General features: G+C 48.5%; 1 pseudogene; it reads left to right on the forward strand.

The window, feature by feature from the left end:
• The first annotated feature begins 819 nt into the window (after positions 1 to 819).
• Positions 820 to 5472, forward strand: LOC146194004 (uncharacterized; annotated as a pseudogene).
• The last annotated feature ends 9965 nt before the right edge of the window (positions 5473 to 15437 follow it).

Genomic DNA, 15437 nt, shown 5'->3' on the forward strand with positions numbered 1-15437 from the left:
TTTGGCGCACCGCCAAGCACAGCTGCGCAATAACAGGGGCCCCAACTCGCGCCGTCAACTCGCGAGGCGGTAGCTATCAACCGCGGCCTATCTCCCGCTCCTTCCACGAGAGGCGCTACAGCCGGGGTGACGTCATCCCATCTGCCGCAAAAACAGGGGCCCCAACTCGTGCCGTCGGCGCGCGAGGCGGTAGCTACTGACCGCGGCCCGTTGCCGCGGCCTAACTCCCGCTCCTTCCACGAGGGGCGCTATAGCCGAAGTGGCGTCATCCCATCTGCGGCAAAAACAGGGGCCCCAAAAGACTTAAGGCCCCCGCGCCGCCTCCTCGCCCAAGCGCCTACGTCACCAAACTCAGATCGCCGCTCGGATGGACGGCGACAGCCTCTCCGAAACTCCGCGTGGCAAGGGTAGGGAGCGAGGGGGCAACATGGACAAGCCGGACAAGAACAGCTATGAATGGCTCGCATTGGCTTCAGCGGTGACTTTCGCTACAACCAAAACAAATCATTTTTTTTAGTTTTTGGTATAATTAGAGCCCAAATAATACCAAAGGCCGCAGTATTGAGCTATTCGGTTTTCATTCGACAGCTATATTCTTAAAGAATGGCACACAGCATCGTTTGGCGTAGTTAGGCAGCCACATCTTCATGCGCTTCTAGCGGATTTAGTTTCACTTGTGCTGGCCATAGTGACCAGAGCTGCTTGCAGTCGTTTGCATCGGATGCCGCCAGTTCGGATAGCAGGCAGGATTGTGCGTCGTTTTTACGTCTGCAAGCTGCATATTTTCGATTTTGTGCTGTGGTTGTGCTCGTGAACAAATTGCTAGAATGCCGGGCTGCTGTTGCGCTCCCAATTGCAAGTCCAACTATGCTGGAGAGTCGCGTGTGCGTGTGCACGTGTTTCCTTGTGACCCTGTGCGGCGAGCGGCATGGACAAGAGCGGTTCCCCGGAAGGATTTTACTCCTACGAAAAACACAGTGGTAAGCTATGGCTTATGAGTAGATTCGCGGCTTTTTTATTAAAGCAATGTGCGTTTTTCCGGCTGAATGTATTCAGCAACAGCCGAATCGGGTTGCTTGCGTTGTCGGAGCCTGAAACGTGCTCATTCTTTTTGTAGTATAGAAAGCCGAACCGAGCCGTTTATCTTTCTGGTGGTATGAAACGTATTTGTACAGAATGTTTTTTCTTTTTTTACATTTCAGCTTTGCGAGAAGCATTTTGTGGCAAGCGATTACGTCAAAACATCTAAGTACACAGATGTGAAGACAGGAAATGTTATTGAAGTGCCGTTGAAAGTCTCCAGGTTGAAGCCGGATGCGGTACCAAGTGTGTTCCCGAATTGTCCCTAGTACCTTTCACGGCAACATGCGTGCACTTGGGAGGCTCCGGAGGATAAAAGAAAACGTGTTGAGGACGAATCACTCCGCATTGCCATGGAAAAATCTCTGGAAGAAAAAAACAAGAAGACAAGCATAACAAAGTAACAAGCTTTTCTGAATTTCTTCATGCTCTGCCAAGCTTCAACACCTCGCCGTTTTGGTCTGTGATCACAATGGAGTCCAAAGTTCTATTCCTGGATTTGACTGTTGATCAGGGCGCCTCTGTACGTTGATCAGTGGTAGTTTGTGACAACATGTGTGTAGAAGCGTATTACGGGGAAACACGCATAGTGGATCTTCATGGTGTCAGTGTGCCTGCAGTGTTGCAGGTCTTAAGACAACTAAGTGACATCCTTCAACATGTTGAGTCTCTGCGTAGTGCTGATTCTCCCAACAATGACCAGCGGGCTCGCCATCTGCTTGCAACTGTGGAGGAGCTGTTGGAAGAGTTAATATGCAATCATGAGCCCCAGTTACACGAATGGCACCTCGAAGTCGTGAAGTTTATAAAATCCCAAGTAGACCTAATCCTCAACAACGCTGCACGCTACTCTTCGGACCTTTTCGTATTTGCAAGCCTCCTTTACACCATTTCACCGCATGCATACAAATTCCTCAGAGGTTCACTGAAGGGAAAGTTGCCTCATTCAGATACAATAAGACGTCTCTGCTCTGTTCAACAAGTAAGCCCGGCCATAGAACAGCAAGGCTCCTGTTTCCTGTCATATGCTAAGAAAGTTGCTACCACATTGAAAGAGCATGAAAAGACAGCAACTTTAATGATGGATGAAATCCACATTCAGTCATACTTTGATTTTAAAGCTGGGTCAGTTGCCGGTTCAGCAGTCAACACTGCAAGCCCGGCAAAAACAGCGTTTGTTTTTATGACTCAGAGTCTGCTTTCAAATAACAAAGATGTGCATATTTTGTCAGTGGCTACAATTGATGCAAAATGTTTGCATGATTTTCTGCGAATGCTAGTCATGAAGCTTGAAGATACAGGATTTAAAGTAATTGCCATCATCTCTGACAATAATTCCATCAACAGAAAGACAATGTCATTGTTTTCAGACCCTCCGAGACTAAAGATAGTTTATCAGCATCCAGCTGAGAAATCACGACCTTTGTTTTTTGTCATAGACCCTGTCCACGTGTTGAAATGTGTCAGAAATAACTGGTTAAATCAACGCAATGCAGGAAGGTGCATGTACTTCCCAGATCCAGAAAGTACAGACCCCAAACCCAAAATCTTGGCAGCATCATTTAACAGTTTATGTGAGCTGCATGATTCTGAACAAAATGAGCTTTTGAAGATTGCTCCGACATTGTCATTGAAGGTATTGAATCCTTCAAACATGGAGAGGCAAAATGTAAAGTTAGCACTGAGAATATTGAATTCATCAACTGTGGCAGCACTTCATAATAGCAACATTCAGCATTATGATGGTACGGCTCAGTATATCAGCAAGGTGCTAACATGGTGGAATGTTGTCAACGTTAGAACTCCCCGAAAGGGCCAGCGGCTTTCAGACGACTTTCAAAAACCCATAACATCGACATCTTGTCCCCAGTTAGAGTTTTTGGGGAAAATGATGCAGTGGCTCGACTACTGGGAGAGTTTGAGGCCCGATGCAGGACATTTAACAAAAGAAACTCACTCAGCTTTGTCACACAACTCATGCGCTCCATGAGGTCGCTATCTACTGCCTTGAAGAACTTGGTATGCACTATGTTTTGCTAGGCAAATTTCAAAGAGATTCTCTTGAAGATCGCTTTGGTCGGTACCGTCAGTTGTCTGGTGCCAACTATCATGTGTCAATTAGGCAGATTTACGAGTCCGAGACAAAGCTGCGGCTACAGAAAGTGCTCGAATTACCAGACATTGATATGGTGTGCGATGTTCCTGTCATTAACTCCAACTCATTGCTGAGCCAGTTTGATGTCGCAGTTTGGAACAGCGATATTGAGAAGAAAGTGGCAAGTCTACCAGCTGTGACATATGTTGCCGGTTACTGTGCTCATGCAGCTGTAAAGAAACTGTTGTGCCAGTCATGTAAAGAAAACCTGATAATGGATGATACAGAGATAGACGTTGCTAGAAATGTCCTTATTACCAGCATGACAAGAGGTGGGCTGAAGTTCCCACACGAACTTGTTGTGAATGCTGTCCTTACCACAGAAATGGTGCTGGACAAGCTTAGGAGTCCACGCTTCGCAAAACAGTTCTTTGCACTTCCTAAGCAGAAAGAAGTGCTAGTGGTCCTTGTGCATGGCATCATCAATGATAATGATGACCTGGATGTTTGTGTGAATGGCCATACTCCTCAACAAGTCAAGCATTACATTTTGAGTGCAGCAGCAAACACCCTTTTGAGCAACTTGTGCAAAGCAGCAAATAACAAGTTAGCAAGCGACAAGTTGTCTGCCACAAAGGCAAAGCGAAAACGTGCAACTGTTAAAAGTTGAGGTGTAATTTGTGCAGTTTTGCTTCCACAGTATTGTTTGTAAAAAAAATAACTTTTTCTCTCATCAATGTCAAATAAAATGTCCTTCATCCTACCTTCATTCTCAAGAAGGCTTCTGATGTTGTAATCTCTGTCTGTTCTGTGTCACGGAAACTCGTGCATGCCTGGATTTCTTTAATTGTAGCAATACTGTGTGCCAAAGCAGTAAAGTGTATTCGCAGCAAATTTACTCTACCAACTTTTTTTTCCTGACACTGACATGCATCGCATTTATGTGCATTTTTACCAAGAATGTGCTCATGTACAAGGAAGAGACTGTCAAGCATTGTATTTTTATTTGTTTTCGACGAATTGTATAATAAACGATCCTGTATTGCTGCTGAGCAAAAATGAGTTTGTGCATTTTATGAGTGTTGATTTATTCCACTTTGAACTATTGACATTTTACTTTCATGTAATGTCAATTTTTTGCCATATTTGTAACTTGGCGGATAAAGCTTTTGAAAGTAAAAAAAAAGCCCCGAAGTGTTAAATATATGTAATATAATCATGGCGGTAGCTTGAAATGTGAATAGCTTATTACTAGATCAAATAGAGTTTATGCACCACAGTGATGATAAATTCTTACACCATTCGCTTCCAATCAGTCAGAAAACGGTTCTTATATGTGTGAGCATGCAAACCGCCTCCTTAAGGCGCGAGGCTACAAACTATGGTGAGAATTCCGGCCAAGGTTTGTAAATAACCATAGACGCAGAATATTAGTTCCTACTGGTAACACGAGCGAGCGAATCTAATTTATTTCACGCTAACATGCAGCTTATGGGGAGGGAGCGAGTGTACTGAAGTCCACTTCCAGGACGATCTGACTTGCGTGACGTCACGCCGCCGTGTGGGGGCCTTCAGTCTTTTAGGTGGTCCCCAGCTCGCGCCGGGCGGAGCTGCAGTTGTGCCACATGCTCCTAAAGCTAAGAATTATGGGGCTGCAGCCCAGATACTACCGGGGGTGCAACGTTGGATACTATAGGAGGTGGCCTAGCGGCAAGTGGAACCAACGCAGTCTCCAGGGATGCTATCATTTCTGCTGGCGTAAAGAAAGCCGTTGCAGCCGGTACCGGAGAGGCAGTTGTACATTCTGCCGTAACCTCACCCACAACCAAGTATATCGTTGCAGCCACGGCGCTCCTTGCCTCGCTACTAGTTATAAAAAATAGTTGAACCATATGCCGTGGCCAGAGTGAATCACTGCATAACCATAAGCATACCCACAAGCACCACAACCAGCTACACCACCAGCTGAACCTAGGCGTAGCCACAGCTATTGTTTTCGCAATTACCAGGTTTAACCAAGCTATGCCACTGCCAATTTTTTTCAACCTTCGTTTTAAAAGTTTCATTTTCACTGACTAGTCTGTCTACCAACTGCCTATGTTTTGTAAGCTCTTTGGTGTGCTGCTCATTTTTTTGGGAGACTCTATCTGCCCAGCTCACCTCATTTTCCATTGGCGTTTCAGATATTTTCCGGCCCCTGGATTGGCTCCTTGATCTTGTGCGACAACCCGCAAGACCAGCGACAGCTATTCTGGCGGGACTGCAGAATTGCGGCGGCACATGGAGCCCTGGACTGAGGGCTCCACTAAGGAAGAAAAGGAAGTTTATAAATAAATGTTTTTCCTCCTCCTCCTCCGGATCACTTCCTAGAACGGGTGGCAGTTCCTGGCCCTACGGGGCTGGGACGGTAGGTCAACGCCGCTTGCGGCGGGGGCTAACCAGCCACCGAATTTTTATCTATTGTAGGCCGTCATTGCACCCGCCACTGATTAGGTGGTGGACGACGGCTGTTACGGCGCGCGTCTTTCTCTCCCTCTTCTTTTTCTTCTCTATTTTATCTTCTGTCCGCACGTGGCAGTGGATGTGGCTCAGCTACAGAGCCAGTAGCAGGCCCGTGCATTTTCTTTTCCTTCTTCCCACAGCCACAACAACTCAACCGGCCTTTGGATTGGTTCCTTCGGTCCTCGAAACTGGATCTTGATGGCCATCCGCTCCTCCCCAGTGTCGGGAAAGAGCTCGAGTCGGAACAACTGCTGCTGCGTCCCCGGGTTCTCGCTCTGCTTTGTCGGCTCGCCGACGTCACTGATGCCTTCTTTGATTCTTCTTCCTTTGCTCGCAGTTTTGCCTCCCACCGTCGTTTCATGACTATGTAGGGGGTTCGGTAGCTCGCCTTGCAGTCCTTGGCGCTGGTCGGATACCACTTGCCGCACAGCTGACACTTTGGGTCACACTGTGGTGTTCCTCGAGAGTGTTACGTTCTTCGGCTGATAACGCCCTCTTTCACGCGGAACGTATCGTTCCGTCTTGTTCATGATGACGCGTATGATAAGCCCCGATATCGGGGGCAATATAAGCGCCTCGTCCGAGCGCTGCGTCGCTCTTTCCTGCCCGGCTGCCGAGATGGAATAAAGGCATTCCTGACAAGCTTCAGTGCGGCCGCTTGCTCGTCGTTCGTCGAAACACCCAGAAACGTAACAGCTGGTGGCAGCGGAGGGATCGACGACGCTGGTTTCCGCGGCGGTTATCGGTGAGTGCCTGAAACATCTATTTTGTTCACCAAGCAGCTTAAAAGTTAAAATGGGGCTATATGTCCCCGAATAAGTGAAGGGGCACTGGGTAGAAAGCAGCAAGATTCTTGCCTCGGAAAATTTCGGTCGTAGCAAGATGGATTTCGGTGCGATTGTGAAGCCCGAATTAATGCTCTTAGCAGAAGAGTTGGGCGTGAAGGCGACAAAAGCCATGAGAAAGCCCGATATCATCTCGGCCATTGAAAAGTGTGGCACGGGGGCCGACGAAATTTTAGAATGTTGGACCGAGGTGCAGAGGATACGGAAAAATGAAGAACTTGACCTAGAGAGGCTCAAGCAAAATGTTAAGAAGGAGAATGAAGCGACGGCGGTCGATATCTCGACGAAAGTTGACATGCGAAGCCACTTGCAGCCCTTCCGCGTCGGGGGAGACATAGGTTTTTACTTTGTGAATTTCGAGCGGGTGTGGAAAAGGTTGGGCTTCGTGGAGTCGAGCTGGCCACAAAGGATTCTGAGCTTACTGCCAGCTGAAGTTTCCGACGTTTTGGCAAGGTTAGATCCTGAAGAGGCGGACAACTACTCGTCCGTAAAAGCCTGCCTACTGAAAAAGTTTAGGCTGTCCCCTGAGGTTTTTCGACTTAGGTTTCGAGAGGCAAAGAAAAACCCAGAAGAAAGCTATTTTGAGTTTGCTTACAAGTTATTAGGCTTTCTAGAGAGCTGGCTCCGTGGAGTAGACTCTTATGAGGATCGTGAAAAGCTGCTAGCACAGATTGCACTCGAGCATTTTTTCTGTTCTATTCCTTCAACCCTGAAGGATTGGATTCAGGACAGGCCAGATGTAAAAACTGTACAAGTGGCGGCTGATTACGCAGACTTGTATTGCTCCAGACACTGAAAGAAAGTTGATAACGAAAAGCCTGGCTTAGTCCGAAGTCACGAGCTAGGAAAACGTCGTCCTTTGTCTGAACGAGTTGAGGGTTCAACAGATGTTTCACCTTCAAATGAAGTGTTGGATCAGACAAGCCAAAGCTAAAATCCAAGTTGTTTGAAGCTAGAAAGCCCATTGTTTGCTACAAGCGTCACCAACCGGGTCATGTGGCTTCAGGCTGTCGTGTGCCTAAAGTGTCCCCGGTCAACTTGTGCATGGATAAGGCAGACGACCTGCTTAAGCCATATTTGTACGACATAGAAGTAAATGGCCAGCCTTGCAAGGCACTGAGATAAACCGGAGGTACGCACGACCTGGTTCATTCCTCACTAGTGAGGCAAGACGATTTCAAAGGCGATTGCGTGTAGGTTCGCCAGGCTCTGGAAGATCGCACAATCAGCTTGCCGGTAGCCAGAGTAAAACTAGATGGGCCTTTTGGTGCAGTAGACACTGAGGCGGCAGTGTCCGACGGGGTATTGCCCAGCTGCCCGTATATTCTTTCGAACAGAACGGCAAGGCAGCTAAATGACGCGGGCATCTCCCTTGATATGAATCCCGTTCTAGTAGTCACTCGCTGCATGACGAAAGCGAACAGGTCCGAGCCACAAACGCTCGCGACGAAGCCAGAGACTGATAAGTCTGATAGCGAAACTGCAGAAGATGTGCCCGAAGATGCGGACGTGACCACACTGGTTTCGCCGGAAAGCGCGAACTTCGGTAATCTGGTAAAGCTTGATAAAACCACGCTCATCAGTGAACAGTCCTCTGACCCAACGCCGGCAAGATGTCGAGATAGCCTGGGAAAAAATGTAGCACCAAATATCTGGGCCCGCTTGCACAAAACAGTCTTAAGACTGTCTTAGCTAAGTCCAGACTTAACTGGAGTCTAAAGAATAGGCCACTAGCATGGCCGCTTAAGACTGGAGTCAAGACTGGGCTTCAGTCCTGACTTGAATAAGTCGCTTGTATGATTATGACTCTAGTGCTGTCTTGGTTAAGACACAAGGACGCCAGGTGTCTAAGTAGAGAAATTAGGGAAATACAGGGATGCGCTGGCACTGTCCCTGCTGTAAGATGTACACATTCCGTCAAATTTGCGTTGTGTAAAATCCGTGCCATTGCTTTTTGCGGCTTAAGATTGTGTTACGAGGAAAAATGCCCCAAGTGGTTGCTGAGGCCGTTCTGAGAAGCCACTCTGGTGAACATGAACCTGAAGCGTTCGACGTTCGGAACACGAGCCGCCTTAAATAAGCTTGGTCTTTCTAAAGACTCCATTTAAGTCTGGACTTAGCTCGGACTTTATCGTGCAAGCCGGCCCTGGTTCTATGTGAAGAATGGCCTCGTTTATCGCCACTTTAAGGACAAAGGCGGAAATGAAGTAGACCAGCTGGTAGTTCAGCACAAGTACAGACTGGACCTCTTAGAACTTGCTCATAAGGAAGGATGGTCGGGGCACTTAGGAATCACGAAAACGAAGTGCAGGTTTTTGGCAGAGTACTATTGGCCTGGTTGCTTCAAGGACGTGGAGGATTTTGTTCGTTCGTGCGACACGTGTCAAAAGACGGGAGGCCGAACGAGCGAATAAAGGCTCCCCTTACCTTGGTGATGATAATTACTGAACCATTCAGGAGGCTTGTGATAGATGTCGTAGGTCCCCTACTTACCACCAAGGCTGGTTATAGGTATCTATTAACTGCGGTCTGCCCTGCGAGCAAGTTTCCCGAGGCCGTGCCTATGAAAGATCAGACTTCTGTCGAGGTGGTAGACAGTCTTCTATCAATTTTCTCTCGGATCGGGTTCCCAGCTGAGATTCAGTGTGACCTTGGTAGCGTTTTCACGAATGCTTTAACAAGCAGTTTTTTTCAAAGGTGTGGCATCAAACTTTGGCATAGTTCGGTAAACCACCCACAAAGTAATAGCATGGAGAGAACGTATTCGGTCATGAAACGTATCCTCAGGGCCTTATGCTACGAGAAGAAAAAAGATTGGGACTTGGCTTTGCCAGCTAAGCTTTTTGCTCTGCGCACCGTCGCGCACGAGTCCACGGGTTTTACGCCTGCGGAATTGGTCTACGGAAAAAACCTTCGTTCACCTTTGCGACTACTGCGTGAGGGCTGGGAAGGCCAAGAAGAAAACCCCTTGGTAACGGAGTATGTACTCTCACTACTGAACCGCCTGCACAGAACTCGAGAGCTGGTTGAAGCAAATCTTGAAAAGGCTCGAGCTCGGGGTAAGGTTTACTATGCAAAAACAGTCACCTCCGAGTGTACAAGGAAGGAGACAAAGTGCTGCTCTTACGATCTGCAAGGGCAAATAAATTGCAAGTTCAATGGGAAGGACCAGCGACTATCCAGCAAAAGCTATCTGAGACAAACTATGTCGTAAAACTTCCTGGACGTCGTAAAGAGGTACGCATATATCACTGCAGCCTAATGAAGCCCTACGTGGAAAGAGTGCAAGTCGTCAGCATCGCACTAAACCTACCAGAGGAAGTTCAGCCTCATATTCCTTACTTGGAGAAAACCGGCAGAATGTTGACTGTCGAAGAAATTTTGGAGGCTACTACTGATACGAAACTTGGTAGCGATCAGCTGGCGGATCTGACTGCCCTAATCGAAAAAATACCAACATCTGTTTTCTACAATTCCCGGAAAGACCACCCTAGTCCAGCACGATATTGAAGTGACTAGTCAGTCGCCAATTCAGTGCAAATCATATCGCTTTTCCCCACGTCAAGGAAAACTTTTGAAAGATGCTGTAGATCAAATGCTTGAACTGCAGCTAATCGAGAAGGGAGAAAGTGATTATGTGTCTCCTATGATTTTAGTAGAGACTCCCGGCAATGATCCGCGTCCATGTGTGGACTACCGGAAGTTAAATGCCGTTACGGTAACGAAGGTCTACCCAATCCCGAACATTGAAGCCTGCATCGAGAAAGCAAGCAGGGCAAAGTACATATCGGTCATCGATCTGTCAGGGGATATTGGCAAGTACCACTTACTGAACGCGCAAGCAACCTGGCCGCATTCATGACTCCATTCGGTGTCTTAAAGCCACTTGTTCTAAGTTTTGGTCTAAACAATGCTCCGTATGCATTTTCAAGGCTAATGAATCAGGTTCTAGCCGGAACAGAGGATTTCTCATTGCTCTACTTGGACGATATAGCAATTTTTTCAGACACATGGGCTGACCACCTCCAACACTTGCAGCAGGTCTTCGCTCGCTTGCAAGACGCAGGCTTAACGGTCAAGGCTGCGAAGTGTAAATTCGCCCGTAATGAAGTGGAATACCTGGGTCATATAGTCGGCCAAGGAGTAAGACGACCACCACAACTTAAAGTTCAGGCTATCAAGGAGTTTCCTTTGTCGCAAACGAAGAAGGGGTTGATGTCTTTCATCGGATTGGTGAATTACTACCACCAGCATATTCCCTGGTTCTCGGAAAAGGCGAGTCCACTAACAGATACCTCAAGAAAAAGGAACCCAATAACATTGTGTGGGACGATTGTAAGCGTAAAGCATTTGAGTCCCTGAAGCTGTCGTTGATAACTCAGCCTGTGCTGGCTACTCCAGACTACACGAGGCCTTTCTTGGTGCAATGTGACGCTAGCGAAAGAGGGATGGGCGTGGAGCTAAGCCAAGGAACCCAAAAGGGGGAAGAACATCCTATTTTGTTTGCCAGCAGGAAGCTTACTTCGAGGGAGCAAGCTTACAGTACTATCGAGAAAGAATGTGCTTGCTTGGTGTGGGCTGTTGAAAAGCTTCGCTGTTACCTCTGGGGCACTGAATTTATTCTCATTACCGACCATCGACCGTTGACATGGCTCCAGCAAATGTCTCAAAAGAACGGCAGATTGCTCCGGTGGAGTTCAACTCTACAGAAATATGCTTTTGTCGTAAAGCATCAGAGAGGTAAACTTCACGCAAACGCAGATTTCTTAAGTTGGGCGCACGAATAAGTATGCCATCTTGTGTTCTTGTTTCTTTTGCTCATCTGCATCATTGTAAATAGTCTCATCATGCAATCATTCATGCTCCCTACTCTTTTCAAAGTTTTCGATAGTAATTTTTTAAAGGTGAAAATCTGGTTGCCTTTAGAAAGACTTGTGGGCAGTGTAATGTGGAAAAGAAACGACACTTTTGGTGAACAAGATGGAGGTTTCGGGCACCTCGGTGGCTTTTGTGGGGCTTGGCTGTTGTTGTTGTTGTTTTCTTCCCCGTCTACTCAGCCGTCAGCCTCTTTCAAGAATGCATGAGTCACCGGCAGCATCGACCGAAGGTTGCAAGGAACATGCACCGTCAGGTCAACGCTGTAATCCTGGACAATACAGTCTACACCTTTTCAACGGCACGGAGGTTATGGAACTGACGTTTGCTTCTTTTCATGGTTGTGCTACACCCACCCGCCAGAGCGCTGTGGTGATGTGCAGTGGTGATGTGCTTGTCCTTTCATCTGTGGACTACGCCACACCGAATCTCCGAAGCGGGACTTCACATGCGCTGAACTGGTCGTCATGACTGTTTTATGGATCAGCGGTGTTATTCAAGGACCTCACTATGGTTGACTTGCGAATGTCGGTTAGTTCACGGCTGTGTACAACAGTGGAGTGAAAACTCATTCAATGTGCCTGATGCCATCCTAAAAGGGGGAGGAGTTGTTACGTTCTTCGGCTGATAACACCCTCTTTCACGCGGAACGTATCGTTCCGTCTTGTTCATGATGACGCGTATGATAAGCCCCGATATCGGGGGCAATATAAGCGCCTCGTCCCAGCGTTGCGTCGCTCTTTCCTGCCCGGCTGCCGAGATGGAATAAAGGCATTCCTGACAAGCTTCAGTGTGGCCGCTTGCTCGTCGTTCGTCGAAACACCCAGAAACGTAACAAGAGGGTCCTGTAGGCCACATCCTGCACATGCTGGGTTGCTAGGATATCTACAAACGTCAGCTTGGTGGCCCAAGCTTCCGCAGATACGTTAGACTTCATACTTCGTTTTGTATGGCACGCAGCGGTGCGGTACGCACGAGTAAATCACGTACCGTGGCACCCTCTCCGTCGCAAAAAGTACTATTACGGATTCCGTCTTGCCCATGCGTCTAGCGCCGATAATCTCTGGGTTTCTGTCGTGTTGAAAGCGTCTTTCGATTTCTTCCTGGCTGTGGTCTAATTGAACGCCGTGGATGACCGATTTTCCGCAGTTCTCTGGAACCGTGAGCTACGCTGACACTTTGTAGCTCTTTTTTTCGACCTTAATTTCCTGGATCAGCAATTGGCGGTCTGCTCTTTTTATACTGGTAGAGTTAACCAGAATGGTGTTTTACTTCTCATTCTTGCAAATGGTGTCCGCTTGCATTTCTTCAGCCCTGAGCGCAGCGGTGTTGCATATGGCCTAGAATTTGCGCTCCTCTAAGGAGCCCGAGATGTAGTCCACCTTTCGGGCGAACAACGATTATATTGTCTGCTGCAGGCGAACGCAGCTTTTGTGACGTCACCGAGCGTTCTGCCAACTTCTTCCCGACTCAAAGAGCCTTCTTGGTTTTCGCCCTGCCTGGTCCATCTCCATCTTGGCTTCCTTGGTTGTCTCCGCTGACGTGCTTACTTCCTCGCTTTCTGTGGGCTCGCGCCCATTCCGGCGCGTTCCTAGCTCTTCCGGTGAGATGTCCTCGCCATCCACTTCGGCGATATTAATCCCAGGGAGAGGCACGGCCGGGCGGGGGCCCAAGCGACCGCAGTCGTCCAATGGTGGCTGCCGGCGGCGGCGTTAGGGTTACCGCGGCCACCGGAGTTCTAGAGACACAATTTATGAAAAAGTGCCCAAAATCAAGCCACTTGCCGTATCCTGGTATTCGTGGAGTCCGGAAGGACTTCGCAATCGATTCTAGCGAGTCGTGAGCTTGCTGTAGGTCGAAGTTTGCCTCAGTCCTTGGTTTTTTTAGAGCTCATATGATTAGCTTCCACACTCCTTTCGGCCCCTGGCGGGTATTTACACTCTGGGGTACGTGCGTGAAGAAAAGCCGGAACGTTTTTGGCGGCGCCATCTGCGGACGAGGCTGTGCCGCAACTCCCAGAGATGCAGAAGGTGGTTGTCCACCTCCGGAGTGGCCTCCGAGAGCTGAATTTCTTTCCGCCGAATGAAGGGGTGTGACCAATCCTTGTGCCCACACGTGGTATCCTCGTTCATAGATAGAAGCCGAATTGATGTAGCTTTGCCGGAACAAATTCTATTCCAGTTGGGGAGCCGAGCTTGTGTGTGGGGTCTTGCCAACGGTTTAGTCTTTACGGTGGTATTGATAAAGCAGTGGTCACTACCGAGGGTTTCCTCGGTGTTGATCCATTCTGTGTGTACAACGTTTTTGGTAAAGGTGAGATCCGAACATGCATCCCGGGTCACTGAATTATCCATCTGCGTTGGATATGCAGCGTCAATGTGAAGAGTCAGGCCTAGCGCGAACGCGAGTTCCGCTAGCTTGCGTCCCCGCTTCTATACACTCTGGGGGTACGTACACAAGCTCGGCTCCCCAACTGGAATAAGTTCCGGGAAAGCTACATCAATTCGTCCTCTATCCACGAACACAGATACCACGCGTGGGCACAAGGATTCGTTACACATCTTCAGTCGGCGGAAACAAATTCAGCTCTCGGAGGCCATTCCGGAGGTGGACAACCAACTTCTGCACCTCTGGGAGGTGCAGCACAGCCTCGTTCGCATATGCCCCGCCAAAAACGTTACAGAAAGGTAAAATTTGAATCGCCGAGCTCACCCAGCGAGCGGTAGAGTACGCGGTCCAATTTCTCGCAGACTCTAACTGGGTAGATCGCTGCAACACGGCTGCCAGACAAACATCTTTGTTGCACGTGGCGCCTTTTCCGCGTCCTAATTGGCCCGACTCAAACCCGCGCTACTCAAAACACAAAGACATCTCCAACGAGCTTTTGATATCTTCGATAGAAATACATCAAAGTTAGCATGAAAACTGCGCGGCCGGTATCTTTGCACTAAGCAGGAACCCGGAGGACACGCGTACTCGTATGCAGGTTCAGTGAACGTGGATCTGGATTAACTGTTCCAGCTGACCGTCCTGAAGGGGGCCATGGCTAAAATGAAACGAGAAACAGGCACCGGGCAGGGACATAACTGTGAATCTGCTTGCCAGTCTTCCTGACCCCGCCTACAAAACAGTCCTCACTTTCATCAACTCAATCTGGCTTGATGAGGCAACTCTACTAACTGAATGGAAGTCCACCCTGGTAAATCCTTCCGAAAGCCGGCAAGGCCATAAACACAGACAACCTCCGCCACATCGCCCTCACGTCTAGTGCGGGAAAGCTGATGAAGACCATGGTGCCGGACAGGCTTGTCTGGGATTCTGCAAAATGAACATACATTTGCGGACACCATGTTCGGTTTCCGCCCGCAGAGGCGCGCTCAAGATGTTTTGCTTCAACTCGACCGAATATTCTGAACCCTGTCGAATATTCTTTCAACGATAAGGCAGTACTTGCCCTTGACTTCAAGGGGGCTTTCGACAATGTCACACACGAAATCATTCTGCAACATCTCTCCCAGGCGAACTGTGGACATAACACATTTCAGAATAGTTAGCAAGTTCTCTCGGATCGACAATATTTCATCCGAATATAAGACTAAGAACGCGGCTCATATAAACTGGGAACGAGAGGAGCCCCACAGTGCGCGGTCCTCTCACCGTTACTTTTCAATCTGGACATGATGAAACCCCCGCTCAGCTGGCGAAAGTCGAAGGCATCCAGCACGCGATGTACGCCGACGACATAACTATTTGGGCCAAACACGGATAGGTTGGACACATTGCAGCAAGCGGCGGAGATCGTGGACGCTTACGCCGACCGCTGCGCCCTTCAATACTCACCGTTCAAATCCAAATTTGTGCACATTCACCCGTCGCCTAAGTGCGCCACCAAAATGAAACAATCCCCGGCCAGCAGCCCTATACCCGAAAATGATGAGATTAAAGTACTTGGTCTTCTTATCCACAAACATCGGTCGGCTGATACACCACTAGCAAAACTGCGAAAGGTGGGGGACCAGGTGGGGGACCAGGTGGGCCGG

Source organism: Amblyomma maculatum, chromosome 4 (assembly GCF_055883805.1).
Source record: "Amblyomma maculatum isolate TAMU_Amacu chromosome 4, ASM5588380v1, whole genome shotgun sequence".
Classification (NCBI taxonomy): Eukaryota; Metazoa; Arthropoda; class Arachnida; order Ixodida; family Ixodidae; genus Amblyomma; species Amblyomma maculatum.